Source organism: Mesoplodon densirostris, chromosome 6, assembly GCF_025265405.1.
Source record: "Mesoplodon densirostris isolate mMesDen1 chromosome 6, mMesDen1 primary haplotype, whole genome shotgun sequence".
Classification (NCBI taxonomy): domain Eukaryota; kingdom Metazoa; phylum Chordata; class Mammalia; order Artiodactyla; family Ziphiidae; genus Mesoplodon; species Mesoplodon densirostris.
Genome location: NC_082666.1, coordinates 80592229 through 80612179, shown reverse-complemented (window position 1 = coordinate 80612179; position 19951 = coordinate 80592229). Strand labels below are relative to the sequence as shown.

The following is a 19951-nucleotide window of genomic DNA, read 5'->3' as shown; positions in this document are numbered from 1 at the left end:
CAGGGCCTGGAATAGTATAATGGCATAGTGAACAACACAGTTGGTATTTTTATTAACTCTTTCCGGCTCCTTTGTGTAGATAGGTTAGAGATGGGGGTGCAGTAAAGTGGGACAACAGACAGGAGACTGCTATAGTGCAGTAAGCGTCGATGGGGGCCCTGGACTACAACGACAGCAGTGAACGCTGGGAGAGTCAGATGACTTCAAGACATATTTGGACTTAGAATAGTCAAGACTAGCTGATGAATTTAAAGAATTGTAGGAAAAAGCAAGGAAAAGGAAGATTCAAAAATAATTCCCAGGCTTCCAGGTTTTAATTACTCATGAGATGAAAGCAGACATTATAGTGTACAAGGAATGATAGATTAGTGTACGAGAAAATAAGATCCTTTCAGTTAGAAAATCAGAGTAATAGGATAGATAAATATTGGTCTTGTATAGGCAGGGGCTTAAGGCATATGTTTTAAATAGGAGACCAGGAAGGGACTGTCTGAGAAGTTGCATTTAAATTGGGACCACAATGAGTTCTCTAGAATGGGGGACATGATCATCATCTACACTACTTCAGGAGAAAACTCTGAAAATTACAGCAATTCAAAAAATTTCCCTCAGATTTCCCTTCAAAATTTACTAGATAGTCAAATGCTCTACCCCCGAGATATACAGAATGAAGTAAGTGAGAAAAACAAATACCATATGCTAACACATATATATGGAATCTTAAAAAAAAAAAAAAAAAAAGGTTCTGATGAACCTAGGGGCAGGACAGGAATAAAGACACAGACGTAGAGAATGGACCTGAGGACACAGGGAGCAGGAAGGGTAAGCTGGGATGAAGTGAGAGAGTGACATGGACTTATATACACTACCCAATGTAAAACAGATAGCTAGTGGGAAGCAGCCGCATAGCACAGGGAGATCAGCTCGGTGCTCTGCGACCACCTAGAGGGGTGGGATAAGGAGGGTGGGAGGGAGGTGCAAGAGGGAGGAGATATGGGGATACATGTATGAATATAGCTGATTCATTTTGTTACACAGCAGAAACTAACTGTAAAGCAATTATACTCCAATAAAGATGTTAAAAAAATTACTAAGTAGTAATTTCTGTGCTAGACTGTATTTTTATTTTTTTTATTTATTTATTTATTTTTATTTATTTATTTTTTTTCGGTACGCGGGCCTCTCACTGCTGTGGCCTCTCCCGTTGCGGAGCACAGGCTCCAGATGCACAGGCTTAGTGGCCATGGCTCATGGACCCAGCCGCTCCACGGCATGTGGGATCTTCCCAGACCAGGGCACGAACCTGTGTCCCCTGCATCGGCAGGTGGACTCTCAACCACTGCGCCACCAGGGAAGCCCTAGACTGTATTTTTAAAAAATCAGGAATTCCTTATTAATAGAATACTCATTCTCTTATACTTTTCCAGTTATGAAGATGTTTATGCAGAATCCCCTATATCTAAGAATGTGGCCTGAACAACTTAGAATAGAAGGGATTTTTCCACTGACTTTCTAGGATTCGTTAATAAAACTGTATGTCAACATGTTTGTCAGGCAAATTTTCAAGATATATCTGATCCTATCAGATGCTAGGTATGACACAGTGGGATATTCAGGAGGTTTTCTTGGTGATCTTGATTAGTCTTCTAATACTGTAATAATTTAGATTTCTATTCTGACACTAGAAGAATTCAGAGTTGAATGGTTATGGCTAACCAGAGAGATTAACTTAAAAAATTAAACAGTTCAGAGGAATGAAGTGTTCTAATTATGAAACTGATAGGAGGTACTATATTCAAAGTACACTGAAGAGCTTGTAGAAGACCTGACAACTGGGGACAGAGACAGGGCAGAACCATGAGTAGGATTTATACTTCTTGAATTTTCAGGTCAAAGGATATACTGACTAGGAAAATCTTGAGTAAGTGAAAATAGATCCAGCACTCAGAACAATAAGATCTCTATGCCAGACATGTCAATACTAGGCCATTAAAATAGGCTTGTGAAAAGAGAAAATAATAGGCAGTTTAATAATATGTCCCTGTGAAATCTCTGAACTTTAGAAAATAAACAAATTGGTTGTCATTGGTAAATAGCAAACATCTGAAATGCTCCAGACCTGAGGAACTCTGAACACCAAGGAGGGCTGCTGATGTTTTGGCTTGTCTCCCCCATATTTCTTCTCATTAGTTGATTGAAAAAAAGAACATTCAATAGAAGTTCTAGGCTTCTTTTTTTAGGGCAGAGTTTCTCAATATTGGCCCTATTGACATATTTGACAAAATAATTCTTTTTGTGGGGGCATCATCCTCTAAATTGTAGGATATTTAGCAACATCCCTGGCCTCTGCCCACTAGATGCCAATCGCACAAGCCCCCAAGTTATGACAACCAAAACTCTCCAGACATTGACAAATGTCTGCAGGAGACAAAAACCATCCCTGGTTGAGAACCACTGCTCTAGGCTGACAGTTACTATATACCATAGATTCAAAGATCCACACGTTGCTGTATTCTTTATTATTGAAAGAATTAAAAGCACTGCAAAGATCTGGGACAGAAATATACATGGCACCAACCCCCAAACTGTGCCATTTTATTTATTCCATACCACATTGCTAATTATATATTGAAATCTTAGAAAATGAGCCTTTTGAATGACCTCATTTTTCATAATTATTCTTAGAAATTGTACAAGTCCAAACAAGTTAGATATATTACTAATTGAAATGTACACAAATTTCTTGACCAAATGCACTTAGTAAGGCTCTTTTAAGCTGGCCCATCCTCAGATCAGGGCAGGCCTTACCTGCTATGGGTAGAAGCTTGGTCTTTATTCTGTTGCTTGGCAGAGACAGAAGGCAGACTAGACATCACAAGAAGAATGGAAGATCACTTCATCCCTATTCTGGATCCCAGATTCCCTTTTCTTACCATTAACTCTGGCAGATTTCCCTGTATAATGAGAGTGTCTTAGTCTGTTCAGGTCACTATAACAAGGTACCACAGACTGGGTGGCTTATAAACAACAGAAATTTATTTCTCACAGTTCTGGAGGCTAAATTTATTTCTCACAGTTCTGCTCGGGTGTCAGCATGGTTGGGTTCTGAGGAGAGCCCTCTCCTAGTTGCATACTGCAGTCTTCCCATTTTATTCTCACCTGGCAGAAAGAGGACTTGAGACCTCTCTGTAGTCTCTTTTACAAGGGCAGTAATCCCATTCATGAGGGTTCTACCCTGAGGATCTAATCACCATCCAAAGGCCCTCCCACCCACCTCCCAATATCATCACATTATGAGGATTTCAGCGTATGAATTTTCTGGGAATACAAACATTCAGTCCATAACAGGGAGCTACTCTACTTAGTGAAGCTGAAAGGTCCAGCAGTCATAGAAGAGAGAAACTGTCTCTAAGGGGTGAATGTATATGTGCTAAAAACAACTGCTGTAGGCACGCATTCAGTGAGGTGATGGGACTCTGTCTGGGTTTATATCAGATTTGCCTAAAGACACAATCTGCTTAATCATAGTTTCCCCTACCTGCGAACTACAGATTGCCATCACCCCTGGCAACTCTATCTCATAGCTCCCCGCTATGCATGCTTTAAACTCTTATTCCCATTTCTAGCTGGCTGATTCTGATTTTCCCAAATCAAATGCAAAAGAGGAGAGAGAATTTGATTCACTTACCCCATCTTTTCAAATAATAATAATAACAATAACATGCAACAGGATTAGGTATCCTGTACCAAACAGCATATGGTTTAACTCTAAATCCTTACTTCAAACAAATCAAATAGGAATAATCATTAAGCTCATTTTATGAAAGAAGAAAATGAAGATCAAAGTCAAGTGGCAAACCTTGGATTAGGACCTAGACAGTCTGACTCAGCTCCCATTCTTTTAATCACCTATAATTTGGTGGTCATGGGTCAGGTTTCCACCATGGTCCAATTTGGGCGGCACCCGAGTAGGACAAAGCATGTGGTCCCCACAGTAGGAGCTGAGGGCAGTGCCACATCATTTAAAAGTGGCCTAAGGGCTTCCCTGGTGGCGCAGTGCTTGAGAGTCCGCCTGCCGATGCAGGGGACACGGGTTCGTGCACCGGTCCGGGAAGATCCCACATGCCGCGGAGTGGCTGGGCCCGTGAACCATGGCTGCTGAGCCTGCACATCCAGAGCCTGTGCTCCCCAACGGGAGAGGCCACAGCAGTGAGAGGCCCGCGTACCACAAAAATAAATAAATAAATAAAAGTGGCCTAGGCATGTGGCAGGAAACTACCTTTGATCTAACACAATAGCCATACAAAAGGGCAAGAAAGGCCACTTTAAACATGAAGTGAATAACTGGTTAGCAAAAATATATTTCCTGTACCATGAAAAGAGCAAAAACAGAAAAGGCCAAGCTTTCCCTTTAAGCAACAAAATATATCAAGTTATTATGGATCCACAGATTTGTTGAGTAAATTGGATAAGGAAAAATTCTACACATATTTTAAATGCTAACATTCTTGTTATTAAATTATGTTTTTGAATCATCTCTCAGTGATTAATGTACACTGTCAAGCCCATTTTATTTTATTTATATTTTGCAGAAAAGTATATAGGGGTAGAGAGCTTCTACTTCTAAAAGTACATCTTTCTACCACCTTTGTCAATGAAAGTGTGCTTACCTAATTTTGAATATCTACTTAAAAATTTTTTTTTTGGCTGCATTGGGTCTTTGTTGCTGCACGTGCACTTTCTCTAGTTGCGGTGAGCGGGGGCTACCCTTCATCGCGGGGTGTGACGGGCTACTCATTGCTGTGCTTCTCATTGCGGTGGCTTCTCCTGTTGCGGAGCTCGGGCTCTAGGCATGCGGGCCTCAGCAGTTGTGGCTCGGGGGCTCCAATGCACAGGCTCAGTAGTTGTGGTGCACGGGCTTAGTTGCTCCACAGCATATGGGATCCTCCTGGACCAGGGATCGAACCCGTGTCCCCTGCACTGGCAGGCAGATTCTTACCCACTGTGCCACCAGGGAAGTCCCGAATATCCACATTTTAATCCAGCCTCTTGCAAAGCTTGCAGATATGTCTCCAAATTCTTCTGGAATTTAGAGTTACATAAGAAAGAGTTTAATTTTAGTTCCTTTATTGGCAAATTTTTTCTACTTCCTGAGCACTTATTTTTTAAATCCTAATAATTAATGTATTTGTAAGAATGGACTTTGCAGTATTTCTTTTGGTGGGGGGGGTGTTCTGAATGCTTTTTACTAGAATCTGTGAGCCTTTTCAATATACATACTTTGACTTCTTTCAACACAGTCATTTTATTCCATTATATTTTAAATATTTATTCTGTTTATAATATCTTTGTTGGTTCCTTAGGAGTACTTAAAGTTCTTAGCTTTAGCTTAAACTCCATTCTTTGCCCTCTGTATCCATGACCTCTTCCTTTACCATCTTCTTCTCCTTTTACTCTATGTTCTGCAAAAATTTCTCAAGTTTGTTTTCCATGTGAGTATATGCATCATTGACTGTGCTCTTTACTCCCTCAGCATGAATGTTTTATTGTTTTTGCATTGCTTTAGTTCCTTGTCACTCTTTACTATCTCTCCCATCTCTTTCAGTCTCACTTGGTATCTTCTCATCCACTTGTTCTTTCCTCATAGCTTCGTGCTATTTCATAATGGTCATGTTTTCTTACACCCTGCTCTTATTTTTATGGGCTTCATTAATGTCTTTTGTGATTGTTCATCATTGACAAGGAGACACTTGTTCAGATTCGCTATTCTCAAAGAGGTAGAGTGTGTGGATGGCTGATGTTTTCAGAGCCACCTGCTCTCCCTAACAACTTACTTTCTGCTTTCCCTAACAACTTACTTTCTAAAGAGACAGGAGCTTTGAGAAAATGACTGTTCAGGAGGGTTGAATTTGATGTGAGACTAGCTATGGGGCATTGTAGCCTGGGAGATATAGTTCTCAAAATAAAATGTCATACTCTTTAATAGACCCTGTAGTACATAGCAATTTGTAGACTGTAGATTGTAATTTTTCATGCATTCCATCTTTCCAGAAAAACAGAAGGGCAAGTAGCTTAGGGAGACAGATCTCATTTGAGTTCAGCAGAGCTATTCCAAGAGAAAGTTTGCCAATACTGGGAATTTTTTAAAAGAATTATCCCCTTGCTGGCCAGGTCTATCTGAGAATAGTTTACCAGACAACAGGAAACTAAAAACTAAAACTGGACTCTACAAGCATCCTTTCCTATTCATTAACAAAATATTTAGTACTATTTCTGACAGTTAAATAATCATTAAAGAATATATGGAAAATGCATAAAAGTAAAAAGAAAAAATTCCCCATAGTCCTATTATTAAAACCCAACTACCACCATTAACATTCTGTGGATTTATTTCCAGTTTCTTCTTTAATGTATACTTTTATTGGGTGTTAGGGGAGTGGAAGACAGGGGATACAAATGTGTGTGTGTGTGTGTGTGTGTGTGTGTGTGTACATATATACAAAATGCATAGTTTTATATGGTGTACGGGAGCGGGAGAAGGGATATATACGTGTGTGTGTGTATATATATATGTATATATACAATTTCAGTATCCTTTTTTAGCTAGAATTGTGTTAAATGCATTTTATATGTTATTCATAAACATAATTTTTTTTTTTTTTTTTTTTTTTTTTTGCTGTACGCGGGCCTCCCACTGCTGCGGCCTCCCCCGTTGCGGAGCACAGGCTCCGGACACACAGGCTCCGCGGCCATGGCTCGCGGGCCCAGCCGCTCCGCGGCATGTGGGACCCTCCGGGATCGGGGCACGAACCCGTGTCCCCTGCATCGGCAGGCGGACCCCCAACCACTGCGCCACCAGGGAAGCCCATAAACATAATTTTTAATGGTACCTTAAGTTGCATCAAAGTGATGTACTATGGCGACTTAGGCTGATTCTAAAGATTCGCCATTAAAGAAACTTGCAATAAATATTTATAATAACTCTCGTATTACAGAGTTCCAAAACTAGTGCCATTGATTCAAAGGGCATAAACATTTAAAATATCTTAATATATAGTTAACTTTACAAAACTATTGGACCAGTTTATAGAACAATCAGCAAAATACAAATATGCCTAGCTCATCTTATCCTTATCAATACTGGATATTTTTTATTAGTTTCATCCTTTGGTTGGGTTAATTTTTTTTCTTTACTTTGATTACCAATAAGACTATTTTTCCCATATACTTGTGTGCTAATTGCATTTCCTCTTTGGGAAAATACTATGATAGTACAGTGTGTCTTCAAAAGATAGGAAGGAAAATATTTATCTTATCAAGACAATTTTGAAAGTTTATGGTCATTACAAAAAGTAAAATTCCTGATTTCACCATTCTCAAAGCCTTTTTCTTTGGCCATGCAGCACGTGGGATCTTAGTTCCCCTACCAGGGATCAAATCTGTGCCCCCCTGCAGTGGAAACACAAAGTCTTAGCCACTGGACCACCAGGGAAGTCCCTCTCAAAGCCTTTTATTCTCATTTCCCATCATTTTACTTTTACCCATTACCACTATGTTCCAGGTAAACCAAACAATTTCCAGTTTTTCATATAAGCCATATGTTCTCCATCACTTTACTTTGCACATGCTGTTCTGTTTCAATGTCCTTTATCTTACCTCAGTCAAACACACCACACACACCACACATGCACACAGAGCCTGTGGTCTTTCCCAGGCTCTAGTAGTAGCTTGTTATATTTCTCATAATGTCTAACATCCTGCACCATAATCATTAATATTCTTTCTAGACTTTCCCATTAACCTGTGGGTTCTGTGAAGCCAGAGACATCTCATCTTTGATCTCTAGATTCCACATCATTTATCATCATGTCTAGAAGAAAGCAGAGTTCAGTAAATGGTTCTTTGAATATGAACAGCATTGACTAATAAACACAGTTGCCTTCCTAGTGATAGAACTGAGTGTCATTCCCAGTAATTGCATGACTTTAAGGGGCAGCATGTTTGAGTGGAAAGAATATAAACTTCAGAGTTGGCCAAACTTAGGTTCAAACTCCCAGCTTTGCTATTCAGAGTCCTTGGAGTAATTACCTAATATTTTTGAGACAAAACTGGAACAAATGGTGATCATAAACATACCTTAATAGGATTATTTGAATATAAATTAGGTAATGAGTATATGAAAGAATGTAGTATAGAGTAGTTGCTCAATAAATAATAGACATTTTTCTAGTTACTGCTGTATGTTTCCAATATAGTGTCATTTCATGTATATTTCCGTTCCATGTATATTTCCATTATAATAAGTATTAAGAAATACAAAGGATTTGATTCTTATGTATGTATTTTTCTTTAAATCATCAAGACTAAGAGACAAGGTCAATTATACTGTCCACATTCTTGTTGCACAGGCAAGAATATTCCTTTTAAATAAATCTTAGAAAAAAATTATATCAGGAAAAAATAGAAAATATAAGCAGACCAAAGCACTGAAACTGAGACTGTGATTAAAAATCTTCCAACAGGGCTTCCCTGGTGGCGCAGTGGTTGAGAGTCCGCCTGCCAATGCAGGGGACACAGGCTCGTGCCCCGGTCCGGGAAGATCCCACATGCCGCAGAGCGGCTGGGCCCGTGAACCATGGCCGCTGAGCCTGCGCTTCCAGAGCCTGTGCTCCGCAACGGGAGAGGCCACAACAGTGAGAGGCCCATGTACCACAAAAAAAAAAAAAAAAAAATCTTCCAACAAACAAAAGTCTCGGAACAGATGGCTTCACAGGCCAATTCTATCACATACTTAGAGGAGAGCTAAGACCTATCCTTCTCAAACGCTTCCAAAATATAGCAGAGGGAAGAACATTCCCAAACTCATTCTACGAGGCCACCATCACCTTGATACCAAAACCAGACCAAGATGTCATAAAGAAAGAAAACTACAGGCCAATATCACTTATGAACATAGATGCAAAAATCCTCAACAAAATATTAACAAACAGAATCCAACAGCACATTAAAAGGATAATACACCATGATCAAGTGGGGTTTATCCCAGGAATGCAAGGATTCTTCAATATACACAAATCAATCAATGTGATACACCATATTAACAAATTGAAGGAGAAAAACCGTATGATCATCTCAATAGATGCAGAAAAAGCTTTTGACAACATTCAACACCCATTTATGATAAAAACCCTCCAGAAAGTAGGCACAGAGGGAACCTCAACATAATAAAGGCCATATATGACAAACCCCCAGCCAACATTATTCTCAATGGTGAAAAACTGAAACCATGTCCACTAAGATCTGGAACAAGACAAGGTGGCCCACTTTCACCACTGTTATTCAACATAGTTTTAGAAGTTTTAGCCACAACAATCAGAGAGGAAAAAGAAATAAAAGGAATCCAAATCAGAAAGGAAGAAGTAAAACTGTCAGAAGTAAAACTGTCACTGTTTGCAAATGACATGACACTATACATAGAGAATCCAAAAGACTCTACCAGAAAACTACTAGAGCTAATCAATGAATTTGTTAAAGTAGCAGGATACAAACTTAATGCACAGAAATCTCTTGCTCTCCTATACACTAATGATGAAACATCTGAAAGAGAAATTAAGGAAACACTCCCATTTACCACTGCAACAAAAAGAATAAAATACCTAGGAATAAACCTACCTAAGGAGACAAAAGACCTGTATTCAGAAAACTATAAGACACTGATGAAAGAAATTAAAGATGATACAAACAGATGGAGAGATATACCATGTTCTGGGACTGAAAGAATCAACATTGTGAAAATGAATATACTACCCAAAGCAATCTACAGATTCAATGCAATCCCTACCAAACTACCAATGGCATTTTCCACAGAACTAGAACAAAAAATTTCACAATTTGTATGGAAACACAAAAGACCCCAAATAGCCAAAGCAATCTTGAGAAAGAAAAACGGAGCTGGAGGATTAAGGCTCCCTGAGTTCAGACTATAATACAAAGCTACAGTAATCAAGACAGCATGGTACTAGGACAAAAACAGAAATACAGATCAATGGAACAGGATAGAAAGCCCAGAGATAAACCTATGCACATATGGTCACCTTATTTTTGATAAAGGAGGCAAGAGTATACAATGGAGAAAAGATGGCCTCTTCAATAAGTGGTGCTGGGAAAACTGGACAGCTACATGTAAAAGAATGAAATTAGAATGCTCCCTAACACCATACACAAATATAAACTCGAAATGGATTAAAGACCTAAAGGTAATGCCAGACACTATAAAACTCTTAGAGGAAAACATAGGCAGAACATTCTATGACATAAGTCACAGCAAGATCCTTTTTGACCCACCTCCTAGAGAAATTGAAATAAAAACAAAAATAAACAAATGGGCCCTAATGAAACTTAAAAGCTTTTGCACAGCAAAGGAAACCATAAACAAGATAAAAAGACAACCCTCAGAATGGGAGAAAATAGTTGCAAATGAAGCAACTGACAAAGGATTAATCTCTAAAATTTACAAGCAGCTCATGCAGCTCCATATCAAAAAAACAAACAACCCAATCCAAAAATGGGCAGAAGACCTAAATAGACACTTCTCCAAAGAAGATATACAGATAGCCAACAGACACATGAAAGGATGCTCAACATCACTAATCATTAGAGAAATGCAAATCAAAACTACAATGAGATATCACCTCACACCAGTCAGAATGGCCATCATCCAAAATCTACAAACAATAAATGCTGGAGAGGGTGTGGAGAAAAGGAAACCCTCTTGCACTGTTGGTGGGCATGTAAACTGATACAGCCACTATGTTGAACAGTATGGACGTTCCTTAAAAAATTAAAAATAGAACTACCATACGACCCAGCAATCCCACTACTGGGCATATACGCTGAGAAAACCATAATTCAAAAAGAGTCATGTACCACAAAGTTCACTGCAGCTCTATGTACAATAGCCAGGACATGGAAGCAACCTAAGTGTCCATCGACAGATGAATGGATAAAGAAGATGTGGCATATATATACAATGGAATATCACTCTGCCATAAAAAGAAACAAAACTGAGTTATTTGTAGTGAGGTGGACAGACCTAGAGTCTGTCATACAGAGTGAAGTAAGTCAGAAAGAGAAAAGCAAATACTGTATGCTAACACATATATATGGAATCTAAAAAAAAAAAAAAAAAGGTTCTGAGGAACCTAGGGGCAGGACGGGAATAAAGACGCAGACCTACTAGAGAATGGATTTGAGGACACGGGGAGGGGGAGGGGTAAGCTGGGACGAAGTGAGAGAGTGGCATGGACTTATATACACTACCAAATGTAAAATAGATAGCTAGTGGGAAGCAGCTACATAGCACAGGGAGATCAGCTCAGGGGGATAGGGAGGGTGGGAGGAAGATGCCAGAGGAAGGAGATATGGGGATATATGTATATGTATAGCTGAGTCACTTTGTTATACAGCAGAAACTAACACACCATTGTAAAGCAATGATACTCCAATAAAGATGTTTTAAAAAAAAAGAATTAGCTATTACCACAGTTGAGAAAAGGCCTATATTTTCCAAAGGCAAGAGAATAAAGTACTCTGTAAAATAACACATGATCTAATCATCTGCTGCTTAATTTTTTTTGTTGTTTGCTCCAATAATACTGCTGAAGGTATTTGGGGACCTGAAATTACTATAAATAAAAGTACTGCTATCCCTGATGGCAAAAGAAAAGAACTTTTGGAACATGCTCTACTTTTCACTGCCAAAATTATATTCACTTGGGCCAGACTAAAGAAGTACGTGAAATCTTCCCAGTTGAAAATCAGATTTAAACCAGTGGTACGTTCAGCCCCAACGCGTGCACACATGCTCGCGTGCACACAAACACGCACACATACCAGAAATTCTCTGAAGCTCAGCTTCTGTTTATCGCACAGCCAAGATTCGTACGTGCCTTCTGTGTGCCTTCTTTGAGGCTAAAAGGCATTTACATCCATCTGCCAACCAGATGAACCCAGGGAAAAAGTCACAAAGTCTACACAAATGAGGATGACACAAGTATTTGTGCAGAATAAATTTGCCAAGATTTTTTTCCCTCTACCCTTATCCCATACCCCATGCAAGCTGTTTTTAAGTCCCACATACTGCAGTTTCCCTTCTGCTGACAGCTCACATCATCTCCTCCAGGACTTTGTGTTCTCAGGCCTCATTCCAGGCAATTCTCCATGATTAAATGTAGAATGTGTAGCCCCTAGTATGGTGCTAAGCACAACAAAACGTGCTCAATGCACAAGTGTTCGTTTCTAACTTTTCAAACCCCTCTGAGCACTCACAGAATTATCCTCCACACCTTTCCACACAGGGTCAAAGTTATTGCCCCAGGCAGGGCTTCTCAAATGCTGAGAAATGCCCACAAAATTTCCATTTTAGGGGGTTCTAATATCCTAAAATTTGAAAAAATGCCAAAACCAGATTTTAAAAAATAATAGTACCTTTTAAACTTTTACACCTAACAAAAGAATGTTTTTAAATATAATATACTCGATGGTGATATTTACAAGGTAACTATAGAATCTATAAAAAAATGTTACAGCCAGTATAGCCCAGGAATGCAACAGGAGTCAAACATGCATGCTATTCCTCACCTTCCAAGTCTGTTAATCGTGTTTTGTTTATGTGTAAAGGCTCATTGGGAAGTGACATTTGAAATATAAATTTCAAGTCCTTTGAAACGTAAACTCTTCATTCAAAAAGCCTTAACTCCCATCCTCATCACAGTGCTTACCTCCACACATCTTTGGCAAGGAAACCACAAGCAAATAATGAAAGAGTTAGGGATAAGATTTGCCCTGAAAAGAAGGGGGAAAGAGAGACTTAGAGGAGCCAGATGAGGCCATTATGTCCAGATCTACTTACAGGTTGAATTGAAAAGAATTTCTTTCCACAACCACCTGGCAACTCATTCCCTGTTGCCAAGGAGGCCTTGACCTCACCCTTGGATAAGCAGAGCCCCACACCAGCCTCCCAAGAGAGTGAACTGTCATGGGAGCTCTGACAATCAGGCCAATGAATTAGCAGGCTATGACTAGAATAATTTTCCCTAGACTTTTCTGGTGAAAGTAAGCTATTCCTCCTGTAGAGATGCTTCAGGAGTTTATAACTTGTAAACTGAGATTGTTTTTCTGAAGTAATTACAAGGCACCAATGAACAATGAACACTGAGTAGTATTTTAAATGATGAGTTACTTTAGTTTCAAGAGAAATAAACAATGAGAGATTTAAAGTGATTATAATGACAGACAAACACACAGAGTAATGCATTTATAACTGGAAACTGCAGGTTAAAGTATGACACTAAATATATACCAGGACATGATATACCCATGCTTTTGTGGAACTGTAAGGTTCAAGACATGATGTGATTGTTTTATGGGTTACTGAATTGTAGAAAAAATTATATACAGACGAATAGTATGCAGGAAGTCTGCGTGATGCAGTAAAACAGCATGGGATTTGGTGTCCTTCTGACCTTCTCCTCTCTCTTTATCTCTGCAATCTGGCTTCTGCCCCCATCACTGCCTAGCCCCTAGTTTCCCTGAAACTACTTTTGCCAACAAGGTAAACTCACTGTTGTTCAATCCAAAGAACACTTTTCAGTCTTTGTCTTACTTGATCTCCCTCCACAGCATTTGACTCTGTGGAAAATGCCCTCTTTCTACATACTCTCATTCTTGACTTCCTTAACATTCATCTCTCTTGGATGTCGTCTGATAACTCCTTCTCAGTCTCCCTGCAAATTCTTCTTTCGTCTTGATCACTTCAGTGTTATTGCTAAAGGTGCCACTGTGGGTTCTTTTTTTTTCTTCTCAGTGTACATTATCTCCCTGATGACTTCATCTATGACTTCAAGTGCTTTCTCCTTGCTAAAGGACTTCCTGATCTGTACCACCATGTCTGATCTCTCTCCTGAGCTCCAGAACTATAGAGCTAACTGCCTATCAGACACTGTATCAGTTATCTATTACTGTAAAACAAACCACCCCCAAATAGTAACTCAAATCAATGGTAATTATTTATTTTACTCACAAGTCTGGAGGTCAGCTTGGCTCAGCTGGTAGTTCTGACTGCATGCAGGTCCCTCACGTAGTTGTGGCCAGACAATGGTTGGGGCTGACAGCATCTCAAAGTCTTCTTCATTCAATTGTCTGTTACCCAGGATGGAAGCCTTCAATAGCTGGAGACTTGAACTCTGGGCCATCTCTCTCTATATGTAAGTATGTGGTCACTCCATGTGGTGGCCCCAGGGTAGGCAGACTTCTTACATGATAGTTGAAAGCTCTGAAAAAGAACTCATGTTCAGAACCAATCTAACATTCAGAGCAAGGCCATGTTAGTCTCCTATTGGACATAAACAATCTCACAGAATACCAACCTTAGACAAGGTTACTCTGAGATCATGACAGGACGAAATAAAGAAAGGCCTCTTCTTAACTTTGTGTAAGTACAGACAAAAACACATCACTGGGCCTCCCTGGTGGCGCAAGTGGTTGAGAGTCCGCCTGCCGATGCAGGGGACGCGGGTTCGTGCCCCGGTCTGGGAGGATCCCATATGCCGCGGAGCGGCTGGGCTCATGAGCCATGGCCGCTGAGCCTGCGCGTCCGGAGCCTGTGCTCCGCAGCGGGGGAGGCCACAGCAGTGAGAGGCCCGCATACCGAAAAAAAAAAAAAAAAAAAAAAAAACACATCACTATGGCAACTGCAAAATGTCCAACCATAGAATTACCCCCACATTCTGACAACACACAATCTAGACCAAATTTCTTTCTCAAACCTTCCCCCAAATCACCCAACCAAATCCCAAATCCTATAGTGGGTTCTTTCTAACAATTAATACCCAAAAAAATAACTACTAAAAGAGGTAAGAGTGGGCTCTAAGGGAGCTCTAACTTTAAATTACCTGCTCTTTTAATTTGTGATACTTGGATCTCTTAAAGCCCACTTTTACCTCTTTTAGTAGTTATTTTGGGGGGTTATTAATTTTTCCCTGTTCAAATAACTGTCATGGTTTCTGTCTCCCAACTGGACCTTGTCTGATATAGAACTTAAAAGCTCAACAGTAAAGGATTAGTTAAATAAATGAGGATACATCCATAAAATGGAATAATATTGGGAGTTGTCAGTGCCCTTCAGTCAAAGCCTACCAGGAACAAAATAAAGAAAAATAATAAAATAAACAAAATAAAAACAAAAATAAAGAAATGGGACCTAATTAAACTCAAAAGCTTTTGCAGAGCAAAGGAAACCATAAACAAAACAAAAAGACAACCCACAGAATGGGAGAAAATATTTGCAAACGTCGTGACCTACAAAGGATTAGTCTTCAAAATTTACAAACAGCTCATGCAGCTCAATATAAAAAACAACAACAACAACAACCCAATCAAAAAATGGGCAGGGGCTTCCCTGGTGGCGCAGTGGTTGAGGGTCTGCCTGCCAATGCAGGGGACAGAGGTTCATGCCCCGGTCCAGGAAGATCCCACATGCCACGGAGCGGCTGGGCCCGTGAGCCATGGCCGCTGAGCCTGCGCGTCCAGAGCCTGTGCTCCGCAACGGGAGAGACCACAACAGTGAGAGGCCTGCGTACCGCAAAAAAAAAAAAAAAAAAAAAGGGCAGAAGACCTAAATAGACATTTCTCCAGAGAAGACATACAGATGGCCAAGAGGCACATGAAAAGATGTTCAACATTGCTAATTATTAGAGAAATGCAAATCAAAACTATAACGAGATATCACCTCATACCAGTCAGAATGGCCATCATTACAAAAACCTACAAACAATAAATGGTGGGGCTTCCCTGGTGGCGCAGTGGTTGAGAGTCTGCCTGCTGATGCAGAGGACACGGGTTCGTGCCCCGGTCCGGGGTGATCCCACATGCCGCGGAGCAGCTGGGCCCGTGAGCCATGGCCGTTGAGCCTGCACGTCCGGAGCCTATGCTCCACAACGGGAGAGGCCACAACAGTGAAAGGCCCTCGTACTGAAAAAAAAAAAAAATGCTGGAGAGGGTGTGAAGAAAAGGGAACCCTCCTACACTGTTGGTGGGAATGTAAATTGGTACAGTCACTATGGAGAACAGTATGGAAGCTCCTTAAGCAACTAAAAATAGAGCGACCATATGATCTAGCAATCCCGCTCCTGGGCTTATATCCAGAAAAAAACATGGTTCAAAAGGATACATGCACCCCAATGTTCATTGCAGCACTGTTAACAATAGCCAAGACATGGAAGCAACCTAAGTGTCCATCGACAGATGAATGGATAAAGAAGATGTGGTACATATATACAAAGGAATATCACTCAGCCATTAGAAAGAATGAAATAGTACCATTTGCAGCAACATGGATAGACCTGGAGATTATCATACTAAGTGAAGTTAAGTCAGACAGAGAAAAATAAATATCATATGATATCACTTATATGCAGAATCTAAGAAACATATACAAATGAACTTATTTATAAAACAGAAACAGACTCACAGACTTAGAGATCAACTTACAGTTACCAGGGGGGAAGGGTTGAAGGGAGGGATAGATTGGGAGTTTGGAATTGACATGTACACACTGCTATATTTAAAACAGATTACCAACAGGACCTACTGTATAGCACAGGGAATGCTCTTAATATACTGTAATAACCTAAATGGGAAAAGAATTTGAAAAAGAATAGATAAATGTACATGTATAACTGAATCGCTTTGCTGTACACCTGAAACTAACATGACATTGTTAATCAACTATGCTCCAATTAAAAAAAAAAAAAGCAGGTACTACCTCTAGCCTGAGGAATAGGGACAATAAAGGACTAGGAGAAGCCCTCTGGGCCCCAAGGCTGAGATTCAAACCTCTTCAAAGAGGGAGTCGCTACCACAGGCCGCCTGCAGTGGCAAAAAAAAAAAAAAAAACTTGGCTGAGGGCACAGGCTGGCACTGATCTGTAAAAACAGCTCATCACTGCTGCTGGGTGTGGATAGGCGGGAGCTGGTAGGCGGGAGCTGGTCTGCAGGAGTGACCTGCCTTTGCTGGTTGGTGTGGGTGGGCCAGAGTGTGTCTGTTGAAGTGGCCAGCATTGCTTGTGGGTGCAGACAGCTGAAGCTGCTCTCAAGTGGCTGCAGATAGGGAGAGACGTCCTGAGGGTGCAGCTCAAGCTCCTGCTTATGGCTGTGGGGCTCAGAATGTATATGGAGGGCTGGAACCTGGAAGAGAAGTGTTTTCTTGCAACTACTGCACCCAGTGCCCTCTACTGATGAAATGAATATCCCGCCAGCTGGCAAAAGAAATGTTTATAGGACTTAGCTAGAGCAACACAAAGGAAGACAAAGAAGGGGAAATTTGGAGCTCAGAGACAATAAACTGGTAACTGTCACCTTGTAAGTTTTCACTGTTATAACTATTATCAACATTCACATAAATATTTATGGATATCTTATTATTTTCCTTAGGTTAAATTACTGAGTCCAAAGACTCAAACATTTAAAAATTTGGATAGAGGGCTTCCCTGGTGGCGCAGTGGTTGAGAGTCTGCCTGCCGATGCAGGGGACACAGGTTCGTGCCCCAGTCTGGGAGGATCCCACATGCCGCAGAGCGGCTGGGCCCGTGGGCCATGGCTGCTGGGCCTGTGCGTCCGGAGCCTGTGCTCCGCAACGGGAGAGGCCACAACAGTGAGAGGCCCGCATACCGCAAAAAAAAAACAAAAACAACAACAACAAAAAAATTTGGATAGATAATAATAATAATAATAATAATAATAAAACTTTTCCATAAAGCTGTGCAAATTTATATTCATTCCAGCAGAATATGAATATATGAAGAACAAGCACACTCTGGGCAGTTCTAGGAGGCTGACGTGATGGAACAAATCCTTACACAGTGAGTGATCTTAGCTGAATGCCCAGCTTAGCCAGCTCCTGTTCTCCACTCATTTTTTTGTGGAGTCTTTCTCTAAGGTGATTTTGTGGGTTTTTTGTTTGTTTGTTTGTTTGTTAAAATAGTTAGCAAAGCAGAGATAAAGCTATGATTCTAATAGTTGGAAAAAAATTTTTAATGAAACGTGAGACTATCCACAAATGACATCTGATTCTTGAAAAAAATGTGATTCAGGAAAGCCAAGGTCCATGTCCACATTTTGAAATTGAGGGCTTCGGACACATTTAGAATGTCTTCTCACTAATGTCAAGATTCTCATTCACTAACTTGCAGGGTTGTTATGAGGATCAGTAATGACATATATAAAACACCCAGGAGGAGTCAATACATAGTAGCTTTATTTCCCTAGAGCATTGCTGTTAAACTGCTAAGAATCCAAGTGTATATATTTTCCATACATATATATACATATATGTCAAAGTTGTTTTCATTAACGATGTAAATACAACTCCTCATTCCCGAGCTATAACTGTGCTACAATAAAGTTATGCCCTGATGACTATTAATTACAGATTTGATGGTATTTCTTTCCAGTTTCTTAACAAATACCATTTGTCTTTAACTGCATTCACTGCAATAAAATCTCAATGCAATGAGCGAAAGTGGAAGGGAATCAGATATTACACATTCTTTACATTTGTCTTTGTTCCCAATGCACTTAATTTTTATTACCATTTGGGCACTTATCCTGCCTATGCTGTGGCAGGCGGGGATACTCACCACCATACTAATGAGGAAAATGACTATCTTGCCTACTTTGTAATAAACCATTTACATGTGTCTTCATTTTAAGAAGACTCCGTGAAGCAAAAGCCCATTGGAGTAATTATCAATATTTCTAGCATTGTGCTTTATATGTGTAAGTTCCTTGACTATCAGGGGTACAAACACAAATGCTTTCATGGACCAGGTATGTTATCATAAATAAATGAAACTGGAATCATTTAAAATAGTAGGGATCCATGGAAGACATACAAAATTGGAGAAAGCTTACCCCATCTAAAGACATTTATACAAAATAAAATAAATTAAACTAAATGATAAAATAAAACAAAAGATACTAGGGAAAAAATCTACAACCTACATTAGACTGTTACCCACTTATGACTTCTGTATCAGTCTTGGGTAAACTGAATTAGATGCTGAAGTAGTGCTAAGAAAGAACTAAAACTGGGTTCACCAAAGAAAATCAGGACTCATTTCTGAGCCAGAAGTCCCAGTGATTCTAGCTCAGTCCCTGGAGCTCTGCGCTCTCTACCTCCCTTTGGCCTCCATGATGCCAGCACCTCCCATTCTTCTCCATATCATTCCCCACCGTGCACTGCATTTGAGCCCTTAATTTTTTTTTTTTTACTGTAAAACTCACTAACATAAAATACACTGTTTTAACCATTAAAAAGTGTAAAATTTATGGCACTTAGTACATTCAAATGCTTTGCAACCATCACCATTATCTAGTTTCAAAACATTTTCATCACCCCAAAAAGAGACCCTACCATTAAACAGTCACTCCCCATGTCACTCTCCCCCAGTGCCTGGCAACCATTGGTTTTCTTTCTGTGAAACCTTTGTTTCTGTTTTTTATTGCATCCTCAGTTCATCCAACATCCAAAGTAAATTAGAGCAGAACTCAAGTCTGAAAAGATGAGAAAACAGAGCACTGAGTTGGGGCAGAAAAACAGCTCTCCAGTTGTGCTTTCTGGATTCAAAGTTAGGGTAGGAGGGAACACCAGTGATAAGCCCCTTTGCTCTCCTCAGTCTGGCTAAAAGAGTCCATCAACTCACTCCAGAATAAAAACATATGACAGGTCTCCTATTCTCTCAGTTTTTAACTGCATTTTCACTTTCTTCTATCTAGTTCTTTTATGCTTTTTAACACAAACATGTTCTAACTTGCAACTTATTGAAATACAATTAATTTGAAGATTGAAGTTTGAGGTAATTTTCCTACTGAAGTTTTTTTCCTGTTCTCCCTTG

The 19951-nt window shown here is 39.9% G+C and overlaps 1 protein-coding gene across 1 annotated transcript in view; it reads right to left on the bottom strand.

Moving 5' to 3' along the window:
• Window positions 1-19951, bottom strand: part of TMC1 (transmembrane channel like 1) — a 397602-nt gene that overhangs the window by 145919 nt on the left and 231732 nt on the right. The window contains exon 3 of the mRNA XM_060102312.1: window positions 14081-14332. The gene's annotated coding sequence lies outside the window, so the exon portion shown is untranslated. The remainder of the gene's footprint in view (window positions 1-14080; window positions 14333-19951) is intronic.